Source organism: Rhinopithecus roxellana, unplaced genomic scaffold (assembly GCF_007565055.1).
Source record: "Rhinopithecus roxellana isolate Shanxi Qingling unplaced genomic scaffold, ASM756505v1 contig2759, whole genome shotgun sequence".
NCBI classification, from domain to species: domain Eukaryota; kingdom Metazoa; phylum Chordata; class Mammalia; order Primates; family Cercopithecidae; genus Rhinopithecus; species Rhinopithecus roxellana.
In genome coordinates, this window is record NW_022142226.1 from 2,706 (window position 1) to 20,114 (window position 17,409).

Consider the following 17,409-nt stretch of genomic DNA (forward strand, 5'->3'; position numbering starts at 1 on the left):
CCCCAGGCTGGAGTGCAGTGGCACAATCTCAGCTCACTGTAACCTCCGCCTCCTGGGTTCAAGCGATTCTCCTGCCTCAGCCTCCCAAGTAGCTGGGACTACAGGCACCCGCCACCAAATCCAGCTAATTTTTTGTATTTTTAGTAGAGATGGGGTTTCACTATGTTGGTCAGGCTGGTCGTGAACTCCTGACCTCAGGTGATCCCCCTCCTCAGCCTCCCAAAGTGCTGAAATTACAGACCTGAGCCACCGTACCCAGCTGGTTTTTTTTTTTTTTTTTTAAAGAAAAAAATACCTTGTTGGGGTTGGGGTTGGGGAATGACTTTTAGAAACGTATTTACATAGTTCATAGCTGGAACGGTATGTTGAAAATGGAGACTTTTGGAGGCTGTGCAAGTTACTGAATTCATGAAAAAATGTCTCATTTTCCTTTCTTCTTTCCAGAGTTGTTACCTAGTCTCTTCAGGTGGTCGTGGCTACTCCTGTTCTGCCCTCATGGAGCCAGTATTTGTCTGCCGAGCCTAGGCCTTGGTCTCACAGTGAGGGCTCATTCTGGGCAGTGGCTCGGGTGGGTTGCACACGTGGAACAACCACGTGACCAGAGGGGGCCTGAGTCAGGCCTCCTGGAGTAGCTCAGAGAAGCTGTAAAGGTGAGAAGCGAAGGCTTCTCCATGTGTTTCTGGGACGCAGTGAGGTTGGTGTGATTATCCAAGCTTGTCATCTTGTTGTGCAATGTCATCTTTTTGTCATGAGGTTTTTCAATAAGTATGTAAATAACAAGTAAGTTGTGGAAGTAAAAGGTGTTCTGAGTATTTGCTTTACAACATTTTTAATCTTAAAATGCTTCAGTATTTGTTCTCAAAGAGATTTTAAAGTCTATTCTTAAAAATGTAAAGTGCCAGCCGGGCGCGGTGGCTCACGCCTGTAATCCCAGCATTTTGGGAGGCCGAGGCAGGTGGATCACGAGGTCAGGAGTTTGAGACCAGCCTGACCAACATGGTGAATCCCCGTCTCTACCAAAGATATAAAAATTAGTCAGGCATGGTGGTGAGCGCCTGTAATCCCAGCTACTCAGGAGGCTGAGGCAGGAGAATCACTTGAACCCAGGAGGTGGAGGTTACAGTGAGTTGAGATTGCACCACTGCCACTCCAGCCTGGGTGACAGAGCAAGACTCCGTCTCAAAAAAAAAAAGAAAGTAAAGTGCCAAAATAATTTGGGTTATTTCGGAAGTGTGTACAATGGCGACATTTTGACTTCGGATACTTTTGAGTTGCTGTAGACCTGTCTTCAATGCCTTTCCCCACACAGGCGACATTGACTACAGCACCGTGCTCCTCGGCATGCTGGTGACGCAGGACGTGCAGCTCGGGCTCTTCATGGCCGTCATGCCGACTCTCATACAGGCGGGCGCCAGTGCATCTTCTAGGTAAATGCTTTGTGTACAGTTTGTTTTTCTAGTTTAAAATCACTTGTGCATAAAAATACTACTTAATACCTTTTCCAGAGAGATGTTCTGAGCTCAGATGGCTCAGGCTTCCGTGCATAGACCCTGGAGCGACACTGCCTTGCTCACGGCCTGGCTATTTGTGCTTAACAGCTCCTCACCACGGGCAGGCGACTCATCCTCACTGTTCCTTAGTCCTGTCTTCCATCAAGTAGGGGTAGCAGTAGTGCCCACCGATGGAGTAGTCAGGAGGATGAATGAGTTCAGATATAAACATGCTTAGAACAATGCCCAGAACATAGTAAGTGATGTGGAGGGAGGGGGGGTGTCTGTATGCATGTGTATGTGTGCATAGGGAGGGAGTATCTGTGTGTGTGTGTTTGTGTGTGTGTGTGTGTGTAGGGTATATCTGTGTGCTTACATGGTATGTGTGTGCGTGTATTCATGTATATCTGCATGTATGTGTGGTGTGCCTGTGTGGTGGGGGGCATGTGTCTGCATGTGTAGGGGGTGTGTGTGTGTTCTGTGGTATGTCTGGGGGGGTATCCACGTGTGTGTATATGGGTATATCTGTGTGTTTGCATGTGTGTTTGCATGTGTCTGTGTGCATGTGTGTCTGCATGCATGTGTGGTGTGTGTGTGAGATCTGTCATTGTGTGGTTGTCATTGTCACTGTCATCATCATCACCACTTCCCCGGTCCTTCTTTTCATTCTCCCAATATCGTATTGCCAGACGTAAACTGCACCTGCTTGGGTTCGTATGGAGAGAGAAGCCAAATGGGAAGAATTAATTTATCCAGAAAGTTGTAGGTTGTGCCGCATATACAGACGTATTCCAAGAATATCAGCCAGAAAATAGGGACAGTTGCAAAGACCCTTTTGAAACTTCTTTTGGAACCAGATTGAAGTGCTAAGACCCATCTCATGTGCTTTATTTCTTCCTTTCCAACCTGCATGCTGTTGGGTTTCTTCCTGCTTATTGCACTGGCTGGAATGTCCAGTACTTCATTGGAAAAGATTGTGTGAGAGGACATCTTTGCCTTGCTCTTGACCTCCGGGGGAAGCGTTCAGTCTCTCACCATTAGGTATGATGTTAGCTGTAGGTTTATTGTAGACACTCTTTGTCAAGCTAAGGAAATCCCCATCTATTCCTAGTTTGCTGAGAGTTTCTATGATGAATGCGTGGTGGATTCTGCCAGTTGCTTTTTCTAAACCAATTGATAAGATTATGTGATTTTTCTTTTTTTGCCTTTTTTTTTTTGAGATGGAGTCTCGCTCTGTTGCTCAGGCTGGAATAGTGTCATGATCTTGGCTCACTGAAACTTCCACCTCCTGGGTTCAAGCAATTCTCCTGCCTCAGCCTCCCGAGCAGCTGGGACTACAGGCGTGCGCCACCATGCCCAGCTAATTTTCATATTTTTGGTAGAGACGGGGTTTCACCATATTGGCCAGGCTGGTCTTGAACTCCTGACATTGTGATCTGCTTGCCTTGGCCTCCCAAAGTGGTGGGATTACAGGCATGAGCCACCGCGCCCGGCCTTCTTTTTTAGCTAGGTGACATGATGGATAACATTGATTTTTGAAAGTTGAACCAGCCTTGCATACCTGGGATAATTCCCAGGTGGTCTAGGTATATAATTATTTTTATACATTGCTGCCTTCAATTTGCTAATTTATTGAGGATTTTGGGGTCTAAGTTCATGAGAGAGATTGGTGTGTAGTTTTTTCTCTCTCTCTCTTTTTTTTTTATACTCTGGGTTTTGGTAATAAGAGTCATACTAGGTTCACAAAATGTTTTGGGAAGTGTTCCTTTCTTTGTATTTTCTGGAAAACATTGTATAAAATTGATGTCAGTTCTTCTTTAATATTTGGTAGAATTCTGCAGTAAAACCCTTTGGGTCATGAGATTTCCTTTTGGGGAGTTTTCTTACCAATTTATTTTGCTTAATAGTCCCAGTAGATATTCAGAATATCTACTTCATATTGCTGAGTTGTGGTAGCTTAACTTTTTGAGGAATCGTTCCATTCTGTCTCAGTTGTTAGATTTCTATGTGTAGAGTTTTTTGTGTCGTATTCCTGTATCCTTCTTTTCACGTCCACAGAGTCTGTAGTGATATCCCCCGTTTCATTGCTTATGTTGATAACTTGCATCTTCTTTGTCTAGGGATTTGGCAATTGTATTAATCTTTCCAAAGAGTTGGTTCCTTGTTTTACTGATTTTCTTTATTTCGTTGTTTTCAGTTTCATTAGTTTTACCCTCACCTTCCTTCCTCCTCGCTTTGGGTTTATTTTACTCTTTTTCTAGGTTCTTATGGTATTAACTTAGAATATTGATTTTAAACTGCTCATCTTTCTTTTTTCTTTTTTTTTTTTTTTGAGACGGAGTCTCGCTCTGTCGCCCGGGCTGGAGTGCAGTGGCCGGATCTCAGCTCACTGCAAGCTCCACCTCCCGGGTTCACACCATTCTCCTGCCTCAGCCTCCCGAGTAGCTGGGACTACAGGCGCCGCCACCTCGCCTGGCTAGTTTTTTGTATTTTTTAGTAGAGACGGGGTTTCACCGTGTTAGCCAGGATGGTCTCGATCTCCTGACCTTGTGATCCGCCTGCCTCGGCCTCCCAAAGTGCTGGGATTACAGGCTTGAGCCACCGCACCTGGCCTAAACTGCTCATCTTTTCTACTGTAAGCATTTAGTGCTGTAAATTTCCCTCTCAGCACTGTTTTAGCTGCATCGCATATTTTGATATGTTGTATTTTTATTTTCATTTTGTTCAATGAGTTTTAAAATTTTCCTTTGATACTTCTTTGACTCAGGGATTGTTTGGAAGTGTTGTTTAATTTCCAAACATCTGGAGATTTTCCTGATGTCTTTCTGTTACTGATTTGTAGTTTGATTCCACTGTGGCCTGAGAACATTTTGTGTGATTTCAGTTCTTTTACATTTGTTGAGGTTTGTTTTACGGCCAGTGACAACTGTCTGTGGTAAATGCTCCAAAGTCACTTGGGAGGAAAAAAAAGCATATTCTGTTACTGTTGAGTGGAGTTTTATAAATATATGTCAGTTAATTGCACTATTCCGTGTTCTTGCTGTAGCTGTATCAGCTGTCGAGGGAGATGGTATTGAAGTCCCCCATTATCGTTGGGTATTTGTCTGTTTCTCCTTTGAGTTCTGTCAGCTTTTGGGGCTCTTTTGTTTGGTACATACACATTTAGGATCATTTTGTCTTCCTGGTGAATTGCTCTTGTTATCATTACGTAATATTTCTTTTTTTGTTGTTTTTCGAGACATAGTCTCGCTCTGTTGCCCAGGCTGGAATGCAGTGGCGTGACCTTGGCTCTCCGCCTCCTGGGTTCTAGTGATTCTCATGCCTCAGCCTCCTGAGTAGCTGGGATTACAGGCATGTGCCACCACACCTGACTAATTTTTGTATTTTTTAGTAAAGACAAGGTTTCGCCATGTTGGCCAGGCTAGTCTTGAACTCCTGGCCTCAAGTGATCTTCCTGCCTCGGCCTCCCAAAGTGCTGGGATTACAGGTGTGAGCCACTGTGCCTGGCCATATTTCTTTTGTTGCTAGTAATTTTCCTTGCCTTGTAATTCACTTTATCTGATATTAATGTAATATTAATTTTTTTTTTGGTCACTGTCTGCAGTGGTGTGTCATTTTCATACTTTTCCTTTCAACCTACTTATGCCCTTGTACTGAAGGGAGTTTCTTGTAGAGAACATATTGTTGGATGATTTTTTTTAGTCCACTCAGCCAGTCTCTGTATTTTAATTGGTATGTTTAGACCATTTATAGATCAGGTAAATATTGATATGTTGCAACTGAAGTCTGCATTTTATTTGTTTTTTGTCTCTTGTTACTCTTTTTCATTTACGTCTCTATGGGATGTCTTGCATGTTTTCAGGGATTCCATTTAGACTCATTTATAACGTTTTGAGTGTATTGCTCTGTGTGGTTTTTTTGGTGGCTCTGGGTATTACAGTGGACACATGTAACTTATCGCCATTTGCTGGAATCCACATTTTACCACTTCATGTGAAATGTAGAAGCCTTATTTCCACTTAGCTCCCTCCCCCACCCACATATTAAATAGTCATGCACTACATAATGAAGTTTTGGTCAGTGATGGGCCACCTGTACAGCAGTTGGTCCGGTGGGATTCTATGGACCTGACCGATTCCCGCTGCCTAGTGACGGTGCGGCCATGGTGATGTCGCAGAGCAGTGTAATGCCCCCATGCTTGTGGTGATGCTGGCATGAACAAACCTGCTGCACTGCCAATCATATAAAAGTCTCATATACCCAATTAGGTATGCAATGGAATACATGATAACGATAATAAATCACTGTTACTGGTTTATGTATTTTCTATACTCTATTTTTATCATTAACTTAGAGTGTACTCCTTCTACTTATAAAGAAAAAAGTTAACTGTCAAACAGCCTCAGGCAGGTTCTTCAGGAACTGTTCTAGAACAAGCCATTGTCATCATTGGAGACAACAGCTCTGTGCCTGTTATTCCCCTGAAGACCTTGCAGTGGGAAAGATGTGGACGTGGACGACAGCGACACTGATGGTCCTGACCCTGGGTGGGTTTAGGCTAATGTGTGTTTGTGTCTTAGTTTTTAACAAAAAAGTTTAAAAAGTTTAAAAAAATTACAATGGGAAAAAACGTTATAGAGTAAGATAAAAAGAAAAATTATTTTTGTATAGCCGTACAGTGTTTCTGTGTTGTGTCATTACAAGGGTCAAAAAATTTTTAAAAGCCTTAAAATTTATAAAGTTAAAAAGTTACAGTAAGTTAAGGTTAATGCTGAAGAAAGAAAAATATTTTTAATAAACTCAATGTCATTGGCCAGGTGTGGTGGCTCACACCTGTAATCCTAGCCTTTGGGAGGCCAAGGCAGGAGGACTGCTTGAGCTTAGGAGTTCAAGACCAGCCTGGGCAACATAGAAAGACCTCGTTTCTACCAAAAAAAAAAAAAAAAAAAATAGCCAGGTGTGGTGGCGCACACCGGTAGTTCCAGCTGCTCTGGAGGCTAAGGCTGTAGGATTGCTTGAGCCTGGGAGATAAAGTCTGCAGTGAGCTGTGGTCATACCGCTGTGCACCAGCCTGGACAGCAGAGTGAGACGCTTGTCTCAGATTAGTGTAGCCGGAGTGGACGGTGTCTGTGGCGTCTGCAGTGGTGCACAGGGTCGAGGCTTTCACATTCACTCACCCTCACTCCCTGACTCAGAGCTTCTAGTCCTGCAAGCGACCTATATGGGTGTGCCATTTTTATCTTTTATGCTATACTTTTAGTGTGTATTTTCTGTGTTTAGATATGCAAATACTTCTCATTGTGTTACAGTTGGCTGCAGTCACATGCTGTGCAGGCGTGTGGCCCAGGAGCAGGAGGCTGTGCCAGGTGGCCTGGGTGGATCTGGGTCTGTGTAAGCGCACTCTGGGATGTTCGCACAACCATGAAGCTGCCTCATGGTGCTTCTCAGAATGTGCCCGGTTGTGAAGCGACACATGGCTGTATAATTGTTATCTTTTCTCTACTTTTACTGAACACCACATCAGATGGTGGTGTGATTTTTGCTGCAGACATCAAATACGATTTTGAAAACTCAGGAGGAAAAGGACAATCTGTTCGTCTCACACCTAGTTTTGATGTTGTTTTCCTTCTGATGTTCCAAGCTGTCTTCTGTAATCATTTCCTCTCTGTGTGGAGAACTTTCTTCGGTCATTCTTTCATAGTTAATCTGCTGGCCACACATTCTCTAAGTTTTTCTTTTGTCTGGGAATGGCCTTTGTCCCCGCGTCACTCCGAGGGCATCTCGCGGGATGTGGATTTCCAGGTGGTGTCTCCCCTCATCCCGTGCCTGGGAAGTGCGTGTCCCTGCTCCTGGCTTCTGTGTTCCAGCTGTGAAACCTGCTGCCATTTAGGCTTGTGCTCCTCTTGAAGGAATGAGGGGTTTCTCTCTGGCAGCTTTCAAGGTTTTTTCTCTGTCTTTAGTTTTCAGAAATTGTACTACTGTGCATCCCAGAGCCGACGTCTCTGGGTTTGTTCTGTTTGGATTCACTCGGCTTCTCGTATCTGTGGGTTTATGTCTCTTGGCTAACAAGAAGTTTTCAGCCATTATTTCCTCACACCCTTTTTCAGTCCACTTGCTGTCTCCTTCTGCAATTGCAGAAACTTAGAAATCTGCTCTTTTGTTAGGGGCCTGTGGGTCCCTGAGGCCTTGCCCGTCCTCGGTCTGTTTCTCTCTGTTCAGGCAGATGAATTCTGTCTTCAGCGTCACCGATTCTGCCCTCTCTCATCTCCACTCTGCCGCTTAGCCCATCCCCAGAGATTTTTATTATGACTGTATTGTTTTAGTTGTATAATTTCCACTTGCTTCTTTTATGTAGCCTTTATTTCTTTGCTGAGGTTTTCTATTTTTTATTTGTTTACAGAAAGTGTTTGTGGCTTTTTGAAGCGTTTTAATCATGGCTGCTTTAGCACCCTCGTCAGATAACTCCAGCATCCATTTGTCTTGATGTGAAGTCTGGTGCTTGTCTTTTCTCCTTCAAGTTGTGATTTTCCCGATTCTTAATATGATGAGCGACTTTTCGTTGTATCCTGGATGGTTCGTGTGTTTATTAGGAGGCTTTAAACCAGCGGCTCCCCTGTGGAGGGTGGTGTGAGGCCTGGCCAGGGGGTTCTGCTTCCTGCCGGGCCCCCAGCCCCACCCCTGCCCGAATGGCTGACAAGGGCTTCCTCATGGCAGACGGTGGGGTGGAAAAATTTTTTAGTATTTGTCTTTTGCCAGATCTTACGTTAAGTCTTCCCTGCTGTCGGTAGCTCAGCCAGGCAGGCAGGAAAGTAGAAGGAATGAACGGCTTTTTACCTGTGTTTTCCAGAGGTTCAGCCCAGGCTAGAGCCCCAGCTTGGCTGTGCTCTGGCCGTGCAAGCCTTGGCAGCTTTCTGTAAATTGCGGAGGACGTGGGAACAATGCCTGCCTGGTGGACCATGGGAAGATTGAAAGAGAAAACCAGGCAGGGCACTCAGTGCAGCTGCTGGTGGAAGCAGTGGTTTAAAGTTCACTCGCTAAGAGGGTCCTTATGATTGCCATTTTCCTTTGATCCAGATGTCTTTAAATATCGGAAAAATAACACTTTTAGTTCCAACCCCCAAATCGGAATCAGTTCTTATTCCTTCTGGCTACAATCTTCAACATAAGTGAAGGATAATTTGGACAACAGAAAGAAGAGTTGTCATGCTGGCGGGAGATGACTTGACTTCTATTTAAGAGGTCTGAGCATTTTTCATGCACAATTATTCTCAACGGAGGGCGGACTCTCCATACTAAACAGGCAGAGCCCTGGCAGAGACTGCAGGGCACTTATAAAACTCAAATACCATGTTGATCTCACTGCCACTTTCTTTCCAGTTACACACAGGTCTAAAATCAGAAAACTTTTAAAGCTTTTTATTGTCATTTTTCCAATTCAAAAAATTAATGCAATACAGGTATTGATCCCACTGAATTGTTCTAATTCATGTTTACAAAGAGTTAATGACTTGGAAAAGTACTCTGTTATACTGTTAAACTTAAGAAACAGAATTAGGCCAGGCGCGGTAGCTCACGCCTGTAATCCCAGCACTTTGGGAGGCCAAGGGGGCGCTGGATCATGAGGTCAAGAGATTGAGATCACCCTGACTAACACGGTGAAAACCCCATCTCTACTAAAAATACAAAAAATTAGCCGGGCGTGGTGGCACGTGTCTGTATTCCCTGCTACTCAGGAGGCTGAGGCAGGAGAATCACTTGAACCCAGGAGGCAGAGGTTGCAGTGAGCTGAGATCACGCCACTGCACTCCAGGCTGGGCGATAGAGCAAGACTCCATTTCAAAAAAAAAAAAGAAAAGAAACAGAATCAGAATTACAGACCACAGTCCTCATGATGCTAACACAGAGCTCCCGTCTGACCCAGCTGTTCACTTCTCGGTATTTATCCACAAGAAAGAAAAACACACATCCACGTAAAGACTGGTCCACGGTGGTGATGGGGGTACAACAGTGTGAATCCACGTGATGCCACAGAGTTACACACTCAGAAATGGTTAACTTGGTACATTTTATGGTATGAGAATTTCACCACAATGAAAAAGTTGTACATGAATATTCAAGCAGCATTATTCGTATAGTTAAAAAGTATTAAGAACTCAAATGTCAATTAGATAACAGGTGGATATACAAAACATAAACTATATCCAAGCAAAGGAATATTATTCAGCCATAATATAGAATGAACATTTGTAGGGTCCAGCCCCACAGGGTCAGTGGGTTTTTCTCCCCGTGTGCAGAGACGAGAGATTGTAGAAATAAAGACACAAGACAAAGAGATAAAAGAGAAGACAGCTGGGCCCAGGGGCCCACTACCACAAGACACGGAGACCGGTAGTGGCCCCGAATGCCTGGCTGCGCTGTTATTTATTGGATACAAAGCAAAGGGGCAGGGTAAAGAGTGTGAGCCATCTCCAGTGATTGACAAGGTCACGTGAGTCACATGTCCATTGGACAAGGGGCCCTTTCCTGTTTGGCCGCCGAGGTGGAGAGACAGAGAGAGAGAGAGAGGACACAGTCTACGCCATTATTTCTTCATATCAGAGGTTTTTAGTACTTTCACTAATTTTGCTACTGCTATCTAGAAGGCAGAGCCAGGTGTACAGGATGGAACATGAAGGCAGACCAGGAGTGTGACCACTGAAGCACAGCATCTCAGGGAGACGGTCAGGCCTCAGAGAAATGCGGGCGGGCCTGACACCCACGAGAGGTGGAGGAGCAGAGTCTTCTCTGAGGTCCTCCAGGGAAAGGGAAACTCCCTTTCCGGTCTGCTGAGTAGACGGTTGTTTTTCCTTGACACTGACGCTACCTCTAGACCACGGTCCACTTGGCAATGGGCGTCTTCCCAGACGCTGGCATTACTGCTAGACCAGGGAGCCCTCTGGTGGCCCTGCCCGGGCATAACAGAAGGCTCACACTCCTGTCTTCTGGTCACTTCTCACTATGTCCCCTCAGCTCCTATCTCTGTATGGCCTGGTTTTTCCTAGGTTATGATTTTGTAGAATGAGGATTATTATAATATTGGAATAAAGAGTAATTGCTACAAACTAATGATTAATGATATTCATATATAATTGTATCTATGATCTATATCTAGTAGAACTATTCTTATATGTTTTATTGCACTGGAACAGCTCGTGCCCTCCGTCTCTCGCCTCGGCATCGGGGTGGCTTGCCGCCCAGAAACATCGCTTCATCCTGTAGCACAGGTGAACCTTGAAAACACGATGCTTGTGAAAGAACTGGACAAAAAGGCCACACTCTGTGATTCCATTCATACCAACGTCCAAACTAGGCCAGTCCGTACAGAGAGAATGAATTACTGGTTTGCCAGAGGCTGGGGAGGTGGGGGGAGACGGGGAGCGAGTGCTAATGGGTACAGTGTTTCTTTTTGGGGTGATGGAAGTATTCTAACATGGATTGTGGTAATAGTTGTGTAACTTTGTGAATATGCTGGAAACCATTGAATTGAATACTTTTAAATGGGTAAGTTGTATGGTAAGTGAATTATATATAATAACTGTTAAAAATGTATATGATATTGGCTGGGCGCGGTGGCTCACGCCTGTAATCCCAGCACTTTGGGAGGCTGAGACAGGTGGATCACGAGGTCAGGAGATCGAGGCCATCCTGGCTAACATGGTGAAGGCCTGTCTCTACTAAAAACACAAAAAATATAGCCTTGCGTGGTGGCGGGCGCCTGTTGTCCCAGCTACTCGGGAGGCTGAGGCAGGAGAATGGCGTGAACCCGGGAGGTGGAGCTTGCAGTGAGCTGAGATCGGGCCACTGCACTCCAGAGCCTGGGTGACAGAGCAAGGCTCCATCTCAAAAATATATATATATATTTTATATTATTTTAATTAGACATAGAAGAACATGAATAGACTAGAAATATATATATTATATATATATATGTAAAACAAGATGTTAATGATTTTCTACTAGTAGATTTGTAGTAAGTTTTTTCTACTATATATACTTTTCTGTAATTTGGGAAAACCTCCCTTTCAATTTCAATAACCAGGGAAAATTTATATTTAAAATATCAAAGAAAGAAAATTAGTTGCAATGTAATAAACTCTGCTTTCTTATTAAGCTTTATTCAGAATTAACCTTGATCATTCCTAGAGGAAAGAGCTCTTTCCCTCATAATATTTCACAGGTAATTCGACTTGAGTAAAGTAGGAAACACCCACCCTCACACCAAAGAAGGGTGATGGCACTGGCCACCCATCAGACTGGGCACCATTAGAAGCTGGGTGGTGCCCAGGTTGGGAAGCGGGGAGCCTTGGGTGTCATTGTTGGGATGGGAATTGGAGCAACCTCCTGGCAGCCCACCAGACAGCACCTCTCACAGTGGGAGGTGCCTGGCTCCCTTAGTGAGCACCCACTGCCACCATCAATAGACCCACAGGCCCCTCGGCCACCGCAGTGCACAAGAACCAGGATGGCCGTGGAGTCCGTGTGAGAACCGGGACAGCCCTTGCATCTGGCTGAGCAAATTCTGGTGCACCCCGCGAGGGAGCCCTTCCTCACCTGTCAGCGGATCAGACGTGCTGATGGGAAGCTTGTCCAAACACGCTGAGAGGAGGCAGCCAGAACAGTCATGGACACGGTGCGCCCCATACGTGCAGATCAAGAGCAGCACACACGTGTGGACCTGCAGGTGGCATGGCGGCGAGCCGGAATCCTGAGAAACTTGTGACGGTGATCGTCTTTCAAAGAGGTCAGAGTTGAGTGCACTGTGGCTTCTGATTGGCATCTTTCTGAGTCCTCATCACTGTGCATTTCATGGACACTGTGGGAGTCTTCGGGAAATTCCACCTAAATCCAAACCCTGGGGATGGTGGCTGTGGAGAGCTTGTGTAGCTGTTAGGGGCTTGGCCCTGGGGCCAGATACTGGGGTCGTCACCAGCTCTGCTCTGGGCATGTGGCCTGGAGCAGATCACCTGGTCTCTGCCCCTGTTCTCATCTGTGACGTAGCAGTGGGGGTCAGACAGTTCTCAGCGGGCTGCCGTAACAGGTGGCACACAGTGCTCTAGGGGCCCAGGATGCAAGGGTGAGCTCAGCAGAGGACATTCCCCATGTGGGGAGCTGCTCTTGTGTTTCGGAGAGAGAATGAATGAATGATGAACAAATGAGTGGTAGACAAGATGTCCGCAGCAGGGAACCGCCCTGCAAATGATTCAGACAGGGCAGTGAGCTGGTGAGCAGCAGTGAGCTCCAGACTGGCACAGGCTCTGCCTTGGAGACGGGGCTGGAATTTGAGGAACGCAGCTGAGCCTGTGGAGAGAAGAGTCTAGGGTAGGGACCTCCCAGGCAGCGGGCTCTGCGGCTTGTGTGGGTGGGCTGCTCGGTGGCCTGGGGTATTGGAAGGGCATGGCAGGGCAGAGAAGCCTGGGTTCCATCCCAGCGTCCGGGAGCTGATGGAGGATCCCGATGAGTTGTCTGGGCCTCTGTGTGAGAGCAGATGGGTCAGGAGGAGGCCACTGGAGCTGCCAGGGAAGGGGGTGGCGGTCCAGACAGGGACCACGGGGCTGGGCCCAGGGCCAGGTGTGGGCCCAGCAGTGTGGCGAAGCTGTCAGGAGTGCAGCAGGCCTGGCCTTCTTGGCTGTGAGTCTGTCTCCGTTCCTGCCAGGGCTGCAGAAAGGGGCCTCCTTCTGAGTCGCAGACGTGGGCCCTGCAGTGGGCTCTGAAGGACTCTGCCTCCCTCCTCCTGAAGTCGCAGACGTGGGCCCTGCAGCGAGCTCTGAAGGACTCTGCCTCCTTCCTTCCGAGTCACAGACGTGGGCCCTGCAGCGGGCTCTGAAGGACGCTGCCTCACATTTACTTCTGTGGCTGCTGTTGATCCCTTCATTCCATCCCTCTGCTTCAAGCCCAGCTCTGCTCTGATTCCCCAAGGAATCGTGGGCAGTTTGAGATTTGCGTTTTCGGCATTTATGCTTTAAGCCAGGCTGCAGAGGTTGATACCCTTGGGAATATAGGTTTCTTCCACGAGGAAACTTTCACCAGAATTGTGGCCTGAGTGGTGGAAGGCTACGGTTAAATACAGGTATATTTGTAAAGACCTCAGATAGTGGAGTCCGTTGGCTGAGATGGTGACCTATTCTGACATCCGGTAGTATATTATAAACAGAACATAGCAAAGAATACTTTCTACAGACACAGACTTTCAGTGGCTGTATCAGGAGTGCCTTGATGATGGTCGCTAGAGTTCGTCCATCAGGAGACTGCGGTGGGGCACGGAGAGCAAACCACTGCTGACAGAGACTTTCACGTGCGGCTGAGGCCTGACGAGGAATTTATCATCAGGCATCAGCTGAGATAGGAACGCCGTCAGTCGAGAAATTTTTCACATCCTAGAATACGTATTCACCCCAAAGTAGTGACTGCAAACCAATCCAGCTTCTACATTTGGCTCAAACATAACTTAATTTCTGAGATGAGTATGATTCATAGGGTGTTTTCGTATTTGAAAATAAGGTGTGTGATTCAGGTAATTTATTTTGTAGCATGTTAAAGAAAAAAGTGAAAGGTTATTTCATTGAGTTTTTAGAGAGCTTTGTTTTGGAAGTGAAATCACATGTCGTTTCTTTTTTTCTGTCCTAGCATTGTCATGGAAGTTCTGCGAATCCTGGTTTTGATTGGTCAGATTCTTTTTTTCGCTAGCGGCGGTTTTTCTTTTATGTCTTGTTATAAAGAAGTATCTCATTGGACCCTATTATCGGAAGCTGCACGTGGAAAGCAAGGGGAACAAAGAATAATCCTGATCTTGGGAGATCTGCCGTTATCTTCTTAATGTTAACGGTAATTCTCAAACTATGTGTTATTTATGTAATCTGATATTAATCGCTCTCACTGAAATCTTGTGATCCATTCTTTACCTTTCATTTTAATAATGGTTAAAATATTTGAAACATTTTCTAGTATTTTTTATTTATAAACACTTTCTTATACTACCCAATCAATACGTAATACAATGAGCTAAACCCGTTTAAACTGGCTTGACTCATACTCTTAAGAACTTTGCTAAAATACTGTTTGTGAGTATTACATTAAAACAATCTGTGGGCCGGGTGTAGTGACTCACACCTGTAATCCTAGCATTTGGGGAAGCCGAGGCAGGAGAATCGCTTGAGCTCAGAAGTTGAACAGCCAGGACAACATAGTGAGAACCTCTCCTCTACAAAAAATAGAAAAATTAGGCCGGGTGCGGTGGCTCAAGCCTGTAATCCCAGCACTTTGGGAGGCCGAGACGGGCGGATCACGAGGTCGGGAGATCGAGACCATCCTGGCTAACACGGTGAAACCCCGTCTCTACTAAAAAATACAAAAAACTAGCCGGGCGTGGTGGCGGGCGCCTGTAGTCCCAGCTACTCGGGAGGCTGAGGCAGGAGAATGGCGTAAACCTGGGAGGCGGAGCTTGCAGTGAGTGAGCTGAGATCCGGCCACTGCACTCCAGCCTGGGCGACAGAGTGAGACTCCGCCTCAAAAAAAAAAAAAAAAAATTAGCCGGGCATGGTTGCGCTCACTTATAGTACCAGCTGCTGGAGAGACTGAGCTGGGAGGATGGCTTGGGCCCAGGAGGTTAAGGCTGCAGGGAGCTGTGATTGCACCACTGCCCTCCAGCCTGGGTGACAGCAAAACCCCATATCAAAACAAAAAAACTGTGATCATAAAAAGCGCCATAAACACTAACATCAAACCATGCTACTCGGTCTTAGATTTTCAAATAGCTTTGCACCTGAAATACAAAATTAAGTTTGGAAAAGCAGTTTTTAACTCTGTGTTGCTCACATGCTAATTAACTGTATGACTTATGCCATGTGAAAGGTTAAATAAATAAAGTTCATTTTGGAAAGTGGGCTTCTCCTTACTGAGATGACAGTCTTTACATGAGAGTGGCAGGAAATGCTCCTGGACCCCCATAGAGAGCCTCAGTAGTCCTGACAGTGCGCCTGGGCACCGTCACCGTTCAGCCCAGCAGGTGCACTTCCTGCTGTTTATCCCACAGAAATGAAGCCGTGTTCACACAGTAGTAGCCTGTACACAGGTGTTCATAGCAGCTTTATTCATATTAGCCATAAACAGTCCAAAGGTACTTCAGTGGGTAAATAAATGTTCAACAAACTGAGCTATGTCCACACCACAGAACGCCACTCAGCAGTAAAACCACCAGCACACACCTCCTGAGAACTGTGCAGAGTGGGCTGTATACTGTATACTGTGTGGTTCTTTTTATGTCACATTTATGAGGTGAGAAGATGACGAAATTGAGGAAGGGCTCGTGGTTCCCAGGAATTGAGGAAGGGTGGTCTGGGGAGGGGCTGGGGATGGCATTCGCTGTCTTCGCTGTATCCGTATCAGCACCTGAGTGCGGTCTTGTGCTGTGATTTGGCAAGATGTTACCATTGGGGAAACTAAAGGGTAATGAGGACTTTGTCTTATTTCTTTTTTTTTTTTTTTGAGACGGAGTCTCGCTCTGTCGCCCAGGCTGGAGTGCAGTGGCCGGATCTCAGCTCACTGCAAGCTCCGCCTCCCGGGTTTACGCCATTCTCCTGCCTCAGCCTCCGGAGTAGCTGGGACTACAGGCGCCCGCCACCTCACCTGGCTAGTTTTTTGTATTTTTAGTAGAGATGGGGTTTCACCGTGTTAGCCAGGATGGTCTCGATCTCCCGACCTCGTGATCCGCCTGTCTCGGCCTCCCAAAGTGCTAGGATTACAGGCTTGAGCCACCGCGCCCGGCCTGTATTATTTCTTAAAACTGCAGGTTAGTATATAATTATCTCAAAATAAAAAGTTTCCGGCCGGGCACAGTGGCTCACTCCTATAATCTCAGCACTTTGGGAGGCCGAGGCAGGCAGATCACAAGGTCAGGAGTTTTAAGACCAGCCTGGCCAGCATGGTGAAACCCCGTCTCTACTAAAAATAGAAAAATTAGCTGGGCATGGTGGTGTGCGCCTGTAATCCCAGCTACTCAGGAGGCTGAGGCAGGAGAATTGCTTGAACCCAGGAGGCAGAGGTTGCAGTGAACTGAGATCGCACCACTGCACTCCAGCCTGGGCAACAGAGCAACAAGACTCCGTCTCGGGGAAAAAAAAAAAAACTTTCCACCGGGCGCAGTAGCTCACGCCTGTAATCTCAGCACTTTGGGGGGCCAAGGTGGGTAGATCTTCTGAGGTCAGGAGTTCGAGATCAGCTTGGCCAACATGGTGAAACCACGTCTGTACTAAGAATACAAAAATTACCTGGGCGTGGTGGCACACGCGCAGTCCCAGATACTTGGGAGGCTGAGGCAAGAGAATCACTTGAACCCGGGAGGCAGAGGCAGAGGTGATAGAGCAAGACTCTGTCTCAAAAAAAAAAAGTTTCCATTTAAAAAAAGTAAATTAACAAAAATTGTTTCTTATATATAATTTAATTGCCTGCTACTATTTTGTAAACTTGGGAGAAAATTATGATTTGCTTCTGGTTGTAGTGATTTTAACTATTTCAAGAGTGTGACTTATTTAAGTTTTTACATTGCTTTATCCATTCCAGAGTATTTTTCTCTTTGAAAATAAATCCCAGTGAAATTGTCTTATCTAGACAACTTCGGTGTTGCCCTCCCTGGCTTCTTCCATTATAGTGACTCTCTCCCTGGCTCTCGGGTTTTCTCGCTCACTGGGCAGCACTCACCTTGCACCTGCTGCCAGTCGCTTGGGGTGCTGGGCCTTCTGCGCATCTGCACCAGATGCCACATTGGATTCTTTCCACTGTTCAGTCTTAGGATTCGTTTCCATTTAGAGCTGACACGAATACAGCCGCTGTCCATTCTCATGTTTTTGGAAGGTGCTTACTGCTGATGAGCCTCGTACGGTACCTG

At 46.0% G+C, this 17,409-nt stretch overlaps 1 pseudogene across 1 annotated transcript in view; it reads left to right on the forward strand.

Moving 5' to 3' along the window:
- Positions 1-1,254: 1,254 nt before the first annotated feature.
- The window catches only part of LOC115895815, a 29,240-nt pseudogene continuing 13,085 nt past the window's right edge, over positions 1,255-17,409 (forward strand). The window contains exons 1-2 of the transcript XR_004055916.1: positions 1,255-1,427; positions 14,154-14,351. The product of XR_004055916.1 is annotated as a transmembrane and coiled-coil domain-containing protein 3-like (transcript). The remainder of the gene's footprint in view (positions 1,428-14,153; positions 14,352-17,409) is intronic.